General features: G+C 34.6%; 1 pseudogene; it reads left to right on the forward strand.

Annotated features, from left to right (window-relative positions):
- Nucleotides 1–5395: 5395 nt before the first annotated feature.
- LOC145163573 (uncharacterized) lies at nucleotides 5396–6926 on the forward strand (annotated as a pseudogene).
- Nucleotides 6927–8976: the final 2050 nt, after the last annotated feature.

Genomic DNA, 8976 nt, shown 5'->3' on the forward strand with positions numbered 1-8976 from the left:
ATTTAAAACTTTTTCAACCATTCAAAAATCATTAATTATTACAAAGTGTTTTCAAAATAGTTTCATGTCAGAGTATCCCAGAAATCAAAATCATAAAATATAAGGAGGTGCACGATCACACCTTCGCCTTCCCGCGATCATCTGAAGTACCTGAAACAAAATCAACAACTGTAAGTCTGAAGCTTAGTGAGTTCCCCCCAAAATACCAATGCCATACAAACCATAACAATATCATACAAACAACATGCATATATAGAGTCTACAGTACGACTCGTCCGCTCTCACTGGGCCTTCAGTCTACTTGGTCCACTCTCAGAGTCTTCAGTATGATTGGACCGCCCTCACCGGGCCTTCAGTCTATCTGGCCCCCTCTCAGAAACTTCAGCATGTCTGGTCCGCCCTTCCAGGCCTTCAGCCTGTATGGACCGTTCTCCGGGCCTTCGGCCTGCTAGTACGCCCTACCAGGTCTGCAGTTTATCCGGGCCGCCCTGGGTATGTTGGCCTAGAGCATAAAGCAGGACCGCCTCAACCCACCCCCTATCACACAGTCAACACATAAATATCATACGCTAGCTAGCATGTACAGATAGTCATACAGATCTAACAGATCACTAATCATAGCATCATCCTATATACCAGGATACAAATCTAACAGATCACTAACATAGCATCATCCTATAAACAGGATATAAATCTAACATATCACTAACATAGCATCATCCTATAACCAGGATACAGATCTAACAGATCACTAACATAACATCATCCTATAACCAAGATACAGATCTAACAGATCACTAACATAGCATCATCCTATAACCAGGATACAAACCATAAAGGGTCGGCCTTAGTGCCTTAGACCCTATTGATATAGTAAGAAGAACTCACGTCACAAGTAGTACTGCACTGGACTGAAAGTCTCCGACTGCTGTCTCACCGAAAATCCCGAACTATCCAAAATAATGAATACTAAGTCAACAATTGGGATATCAATCTTAACCAAGGGTCCCACATAGGGTAATAGTCTATTTCGCCTTTTCTCTGATTTGGGCCAAAGCCCAATACCAAATCCATGATCCAAAAGTCCACATATACAAGGCCCATCATTGGCCCAATTTTCCAATTGGGCCTAACTCTACAATTGGGCCTCACCCTAAGGTGCATTTCCCATATTAGGCCCAAATACATTTATTCCAAAAAGTCCAACAGAGGCCCAAACCACAATGACCCAAAGGTGCCCCAATCCGAAACCCAAATCGTAAAAGCCCAACAGAGGGCGTATGTTGGGCGTACTCCGCCTTGCGTTGACCACCATCGGGGTGGTTGAGTCAGTACATTAGGCGTACAAAACTTACGCGGGGCATACGTGACTTTTACCAAAATTCTAATAAGTGCTTAATGGCTTAAGCACTTAAGCCCAAACTCCAGATCCATTGACTAAACGAACCCAAAAAGTCTCGAACTTTAAGACTTTGGACGCCCAAAAAGCCCTTAATACATGGTCTTAATCCATTAAGACCTTCGTACTACTTTCATGGGACACTTTTAGCCATTGGGACTTCATTTTTATCATTTAGAACCCTTCCTAGGGTCTGAAAGGACAACTTATTACGTCCAAAATGCATCATGCACAAACTTGGCACTTTTTGGGACAAAGAAGGTGTAATAAATCTAATAAGGCAATATCTACATCATACAAGCATAAAGGTTGGAGCTTTTTACCTCCTGGAGCTTCTAGAGCACAAAGTGACCTCAGATCTACAAGCTTGCCTCACTTCTCCAACTCCTTGATGCAATACCTTCTTCTTCAACTACTCAAAACACACACTTTTAGCTCACACACTCAAGAGAGGGGTTAGGGTTTGGGGGAAACGGCTCAAAGCTATGGAGGCTGAAATGATGAAGGCTTGTGAGCTCATAAGGACGTTTATATAGCACCCAAACCCTAAATATTAGGGTTTCCACCTGTCGTGTGTACGCCCAACGTACTAGGGTGCGCGTAGTACGCTCATCGTACCTTATGTACGCTTAGCATACTCTGATTGATCCCAAAGTTGCAACTTTAGCCCTTAGGCTTCTCATGGCTTCACTGTTCCATCCCCATGGACTACAAATGACAAATAATAATAAAATAGAGGATTCGGAAATACCTGCAAATCTCGGGATGTTACATCTCATATGTCCAGTAGTCCTCATAAAACCGCTGCAACTCAGGAGCCATTGTAACGACCATGATGCAAGAAACGTTTTTTGCATCATCATAGTCTTTCTTGTAGGAGGCTAGTTGTTTTGGAGTAGCTTTGGCTTCATCGATTTCACTGAGTTTTTCTTCAAGGACATATTCTTTGCCCTTTAATCGAAGATCCATCTTGATGTTGTGCATACAATCATTGTAGTTGGTGCCATAAAATATCACCTTGGACACGATAGAGAGTAGGGAGAAACTCGAGTGGTGGGTAGACGACGAAGGAGCAGAAGCATCAGGAGTAGACATCTATAGAAAAAAGAAATAGTTTTAGTTAGATGACAATAATCCTTAATATTTTAACCCATAATAAATAATTAAGGCTAGGATCCAAAATAACAATTCACAACCAAGAAGAGGGATGCCGTAATTTTATCGTGAATTTATAAAGGTAGGTAAAAGCAATTTACCAAATTCGAACTATGAAATTCCTAGATCTTTTGAGATTCATTGAATCTATCAATGACATATTCAATCTTAGATTATCCTCTTTTATTTGTGACTGAGATACCGAGGATCACAAACAAGATGTGAATAACCATAAAAATATGCTTGGCACTCTCGATGTTATTTATCATCTCATTTTAATGTGCGGGATAACCACACACGCTTGCCCATTATTGCTCTTTATAGTCACTATTAGTGTGTCGGTTACACGTGCTCCACTAACTACTATAAAGTATAACGTGCAATTTTATGGATTAGCATACTTTTCACATTTTTTCTAAAATAACTACGAGTGGGACTTTATAAAAAAATGTTTACTTACTTTTATATCATTATACTTATTAATGAAGTTATTGTCCTATCAGATCTGTTCTGCTAACGACCCTCCACCAAACAAGGAAGCAGTGGGTGAGAGTGGACACCCATTCAACCACCATTTTATAGACAGTAAATCCTTATAACCCCCCCCCCCCCTTATAGTTCAGCTTCATGAATGAGGAATACTAGCGATCCGACTGACTTAATCTCATACATATAGTAATTAACTTTTAATATTATATATAAGGTGTATTTTAAAAACTTTTCAAAATACTAGGTTTAAATTAAATTTTCGAAATTAATGAATTAATTTAATGTAAATTAAACCAATTATATTTTTAATCTTTATCTTTTAATTAATCAAATAATTAAATGTAATTAAAACATAAGGATGATTCACAAATTCAAGATAAGGATATCTGATTACAAAGATAATTATTCAGTTTTATATATACAATTAAAAACATTAGCTAAAGTAATTATCCTAAACAATTTATGAATTATGCAAAAAAAATTCGCTAATCAGAGGGTCCACCACGTCGTGGCGGAAAATTGCCACGTCGTGGTGGAACGGGAAAAGACGCGAATTCGAAGATCACCACGTCGTGACGGAAGAACACCACGGCCTGGTGCTGCAACAAAATGTCGATTATGTTTCCTCCAATTGGGTTTTGTTCAAGTTCAAGCAATGTACATTCAATTGTTAGACTACCATACGCTCTGATACCGCTGATAGGTTTTACATGCAAAAATGCGGATAAATCCTTATACTCTTAAGGGTACATGCAACCTATTAGATCTACTCATAACTCTATTGAAGTAACATTCTATTGAACAATAAGAACCCTATAACCCTAGATAATTTCGAAAATCATAGAAGAAAAATATACATCTTGATTGTTGTAGTAAACAATCAAACAATCCTTCTTGTAGTTGCGTGGAAACTAGAACCAGAAATACCGTGCCTCCGATAGCAAAAAGGAGGCTTAAGAGAGAGGAGAGGGGAGATGGAATTTTTTTGGCTATCTCTAGGAAAGGAGGAGTGGCCGAAAAATTGAAGCCCTTGGGGTCTTTATATCAGTGTTCTAAAAGGCGCGCCAAGGCATGCCATGGCTTGAGGCGTGGCTTCGCCGTTATGAAAAGCTTCATAACGTTCTTGTAAGGCGTGATGCGTGGCAAGGCGTGATATGGCGTGTCATGGCGCGCTATGGCGTGTTATGGCACATGCTTTTTCGTTTGAGACACGTTTTTTTGCTCTTTGTTATGTCTTTTGTAATCAAGGATACATGTATTGTGTTTTTTGTTAACTTTTTGTTATTAGTTATTGATATAACACTTCTAAAAAGTAGTTATATTTAATATAAATTTATATTTATGTGGTAATATAATTATAAATTAATACAAAATCACCGCCTTACATCACGTCTTGAAAAATGTCATGGCTCGTCATGGCTCGTTAAGCTTGAGGCTTGACCTTGCCACCACGCCACGCCTCACGCCATTTAGAACCTTGCTTTATATAGGTAAGTTAGGAAACCCTACATAACGCTAATTTGAATAAAATAATATTAATTCAAATTGGTAATTATTTAACTTCCTATTTATCTGCCAGAAATATTTTAGATGCCCTGGAATACCCTTAAAAACCATCCACCCCTTCCAATGAAGGTTCTGGAACCTCTTTCTCAACTATTGAACAATTACAATTAGACACCTATACTTTTAATTAGTCCAATTAATCCCCAAAATAATTCCATTTAATTTCTGATTAATTATTAATTAAATAACAATTTCTAATTAATATATTATTTTCATAAAATATTAATAAATTCATTTATTGATATTTATTAATCATACAATAAATCAGTAAATCATTCCCTCTCTCTAAAAGTCATCATATTCAATTACTAGGTTTGACGGCAACCCAAAAGGACTTTGCTAATAATTCAAGTATATACTAATTCAGTTATTGGCTTAGACACCTAATCCAACAAGCTTATCATACATATCATGGGTGTTCCTACTTTATCGTAGCTATATAAACCCAATCAAAGAAGAAAAAAAATTCAATATACACGTGTTCGATTAGTAGACCTGGAAGTAAGTCAACTTTTGTAGAATTACTTGGGTGGATGCATCTTGAAGAATTTTTTTAAGCTGTGTAAATGAAAAACTAGATGTAGCCTCATCTGACATTTTCTTAATATCTCTTGCTAGTTTTCCTGTGGGCATGTAAACAAGAACAAGATGGCATGTAGCTTTGTGAAGATTAAAAAAGTAGCTACATCCATACGAAGTGTCTATAGCTACTCCTAGAAACTCGACATTTGTCCAAAATACTTTCTCAAAATTATCTTGTTCTCAATTCCAACTCGAAGGTCAGCTATGGCTTCCTCCTTCCATTTAGGTAGTCTTGGTTCGAAAGTAACGGTGTTTGATTTCAAAACTCCTAAAGGGATATCAACTAAGGTTGCATCTGCAAAGAATGTGTTACCATTTTCTATGGTTATCTTCACAACATTTGTACGTCTGTTTATCTTCTTTACCCTTTTCGGAGTCTGTGTTCGCTACTTGAAATTGGAGAAAATCCAGATGGAGAATTCTTCAACAAAACATGAATGTTTGTGAAGCCATTCATAGTGAATGTTTGTGAAGACAGGGGAAACTGGCCGATCGAAAATATTCCTTCTGTTCAAGGTAGACGAACAAGCAATTGGGGATTTGGGGGAGTGGGGAAAAAATACGATCAATGTATTAGGTAGTCAAAAGGAATTTAAGATTAAAGGGCATTATGATCTATTCATCTTTTATTTTAATTATAATGATTTAAGAATATAAAAAAAAGATTATTAAATGTTAAAAATTATCAAAAAAATTAAATTTGGATATATATATATATATATATATATATATATATATATATATATATATATATATATATATATATATATATATGATATTAAAAAACTTTAAGAAGGACAAATACGATATTTAGAGTTTAGGTCGGACAAATACGATATTTAGATATTTAGCAATGACATATATGAAGTTCTGCCTATATATTATTATTTAAATTAGACAAAATTATAAAAATGGTCCATGTGGTATGATTTGTTTTCATGTTTTTGTCAAAACCCCAATTTTTTTAGATTGATGGTGATTTTGACCATATTTGTTTGTGATTTTGATCCCTTGTAAAATTGAAAAGACTTAAATGCTCTTCTAATATATTTTTTATGTTTTTTTATTTAATATAAAGGAAAAAAATATTTAATTTGGGCCCATGTGTGTGTGTCTATATATATATATATATATATATATATATATATATATATATATATATATATATATTGCTGCTATTACTATTGTGATCATGGAATCATCATCAACCCATTTCACGGAATTGCCATGACTCCAACCCACAAGCTTCTCTTCAATGGATAAAAGAAGAACTGATCCAGAATCAAATCGCTCTCAAAGAAACCTAGATTGATGTTGTTCGAAAGTAAATCACTCACATCTACTGTTCTTCTTTCTGTTTCACTCGATCTCTCTAATGCTCCTCTTCAGCATCACATTTTCGTCTTCATTTGGATCATGCAATCGATCATGTATCCCATCTCTCTATTCACTCCTCTGTTCTTTGGGATTAATCTAGGTCGTTCTTTACAAGACATACACAAAAATGCATCTGGAGAAATTATTGGAGAGGGGAATGAAACTAGGAAGTTATTGGGGAAATGTGTGGAGGAGTTGAAGAAGAAAGGTTTTGAGTTTTATTTGTTGAAGGAAGTAAATACACTTCGAAGGGCTAAAAGTTTAGGGTTGAAGGCAAAGCTGTGAAGAAATTACTCTGTTTTTCTTCATTGTTTCTTGTTTGGTTCTTGCACTTACAAGGGTCATCCTTTGCAATTGATCCAAAAATGGTGATATAGGTTTTAATTTTTTTTATTGCTTCGGGGATTTGGGTTCTTTTTCAGTAGATTGGGGATTACAGATGTTTGATTTTTGATGATGGTGTTAACGAAAACTTTTGGATTCTGGTTTGACATTGCACAATTCTCTATGAATCATAAAATACAAAGGATCAGATGATGATGAGGATGATAATAATAATAATAATAATAATAATATAATGTTTTGATTTCAGATTCTGGTTTTTGTAGTCAAGTTTTTTTTTGAACGACAGATCTAATTTAATCTTAAACTACTACCAAATCCACTTATGTCTCAGACTAAACATGAACTCTTAACCTTAAGGAGGGAGGACGACACCTATTTTCCCCCATTTTCCTCATTCTTCTCTAACCCTACCCTATTCATTCCCCCATTTTAGAGGATATGAATAGATTACACCATATTTGGTGGAATACTATCCATATCCTCCAAAACGGGGAAGAACTTTGAATTCTCGGTTTCAATCCCTCTTTTAATATATTTATACATTTTTAGTTTATTTTTATCTAATAATTATAATTTAAATGTAATATATAATATTTGTAATATCTTGTTATACATTGACTTATATTAATTAATTATACATATAAAGTTTGTTTTTGTGTATTAAGTTCATATAAAAATTTAAATACATATTGAAATTTTAAAACACGATAACGTATTTTACAAAATCTTATAATTAAAATACATATTAAAAGTGTGTATTTGTGATATTTATAAAAATGAATGTATAATATTATTGTAAGGAAAAAAATATTGATTATATATTTGTTAAAATCAAGTTAATAAAGGGGTGTGTTCAACAATTTATGTACATTGGAAAAATGTAATATAATTTTTGGGGGTAAAAAATGGGGTAATCTATTGTTTACTTCATTTGCTCTTTCATCATTTTTATTTTCTTTTGCATTTTATGTTTTTATGAGATAATCTGCTATTTGTTTCTTCATTGTGAAGGTGGGTGTGTTTGCTATTTGTTTCTTCATTGTGAAGGTGGGTGGAACATAATGATAATGGTGATCTTGTGAAGGCAACAAGAAGATGGTGATGTTTTAGAAGGTAGTTGAGAGAGAGAGAGAGAGAGAGAGAGAGAGAGAGAGAGAGAGAGAGAGAGAGAGAGAGAGAGAGAGAGAGAGAGAGAGAGAGAGAGAGAGAGAGAGAGAGAGACCCTTTGTATATTTAATAATAATAGAATACTTAAGAAAAAGAAAGAAAAATGAAAAATAAATATACTAAGGGTATAATAGTCATTTCAATTTGGGGAGGGCCAAATCCCAGAAAAAAAATGCATACCACAGGCCCATTTTTGTAGTTTTGTCTTAAAATTAAATTCTAAATAGAGTTTTATGGAAATTTTTACTAAAATATAATCAATACAAAAAGTATTTACCATTAGTCAATAGTTTTTGTGATTACATTTATCTAATAACAGTGAAAAAATAGGCAACATATTTTCATATTAAAAATGGATAAAGAAAAGTGTCGCCAATCATCTGAAATTGTCATTCTTAAGTGAGAGCAATGACCCAAAAATGTATTGTTTATTTTCCACCTCAATATGTGCTAAACAAGTGATATCCAGCCTACCTGGGTTGATGCACCGAGTTTTATACCCATGTGGAGTGTGAGGTTAGAAGTTCGATTCCCTTAAACTACCTATTGTGGTGTCGCATGTGAGGAATTTTTCTATAGAAATTCATATGGGGGCTGGGTTTACCCTGTAAATGAGCTCGAACCCGGGGTGTTCGCTGAAATATTGTGATTAGGCTTCTACTTAATTCGTTTTCGGTTTCCAAAAAAATATATGCTAATCTTTATTGTTGCTCCTCTAGAGTTGAATCGATAACACAAAATCAGTGGCGAGTCTACAACATAAAATCATATTTTGCACTATTTTAATGAAACTCATAGAAAGTGAAAATAATATAAAAAAATACTAGTTACAGGTCCGGATGGGATCAGGTTGTATAAGTAATAAATGAATTTAAAGTCTCTACAATTGTATCCAA

The sequence above is a fragment of the Lactuca virosa genome, chromosome 3, assembly GCF_052849685.1.
Source record: "Lactuca virosa cultivar CGN04683 chromosome 3, Lactuca_virosa_CGN04683_v6, whole genome shotgun sequence".
Lineage (NCBI taxonomy): Eukaryota > Viridiplantae > Streptophyta > Magnoliopsida > Asterales > Asteraceae > Lactuca > Lactuca virosa.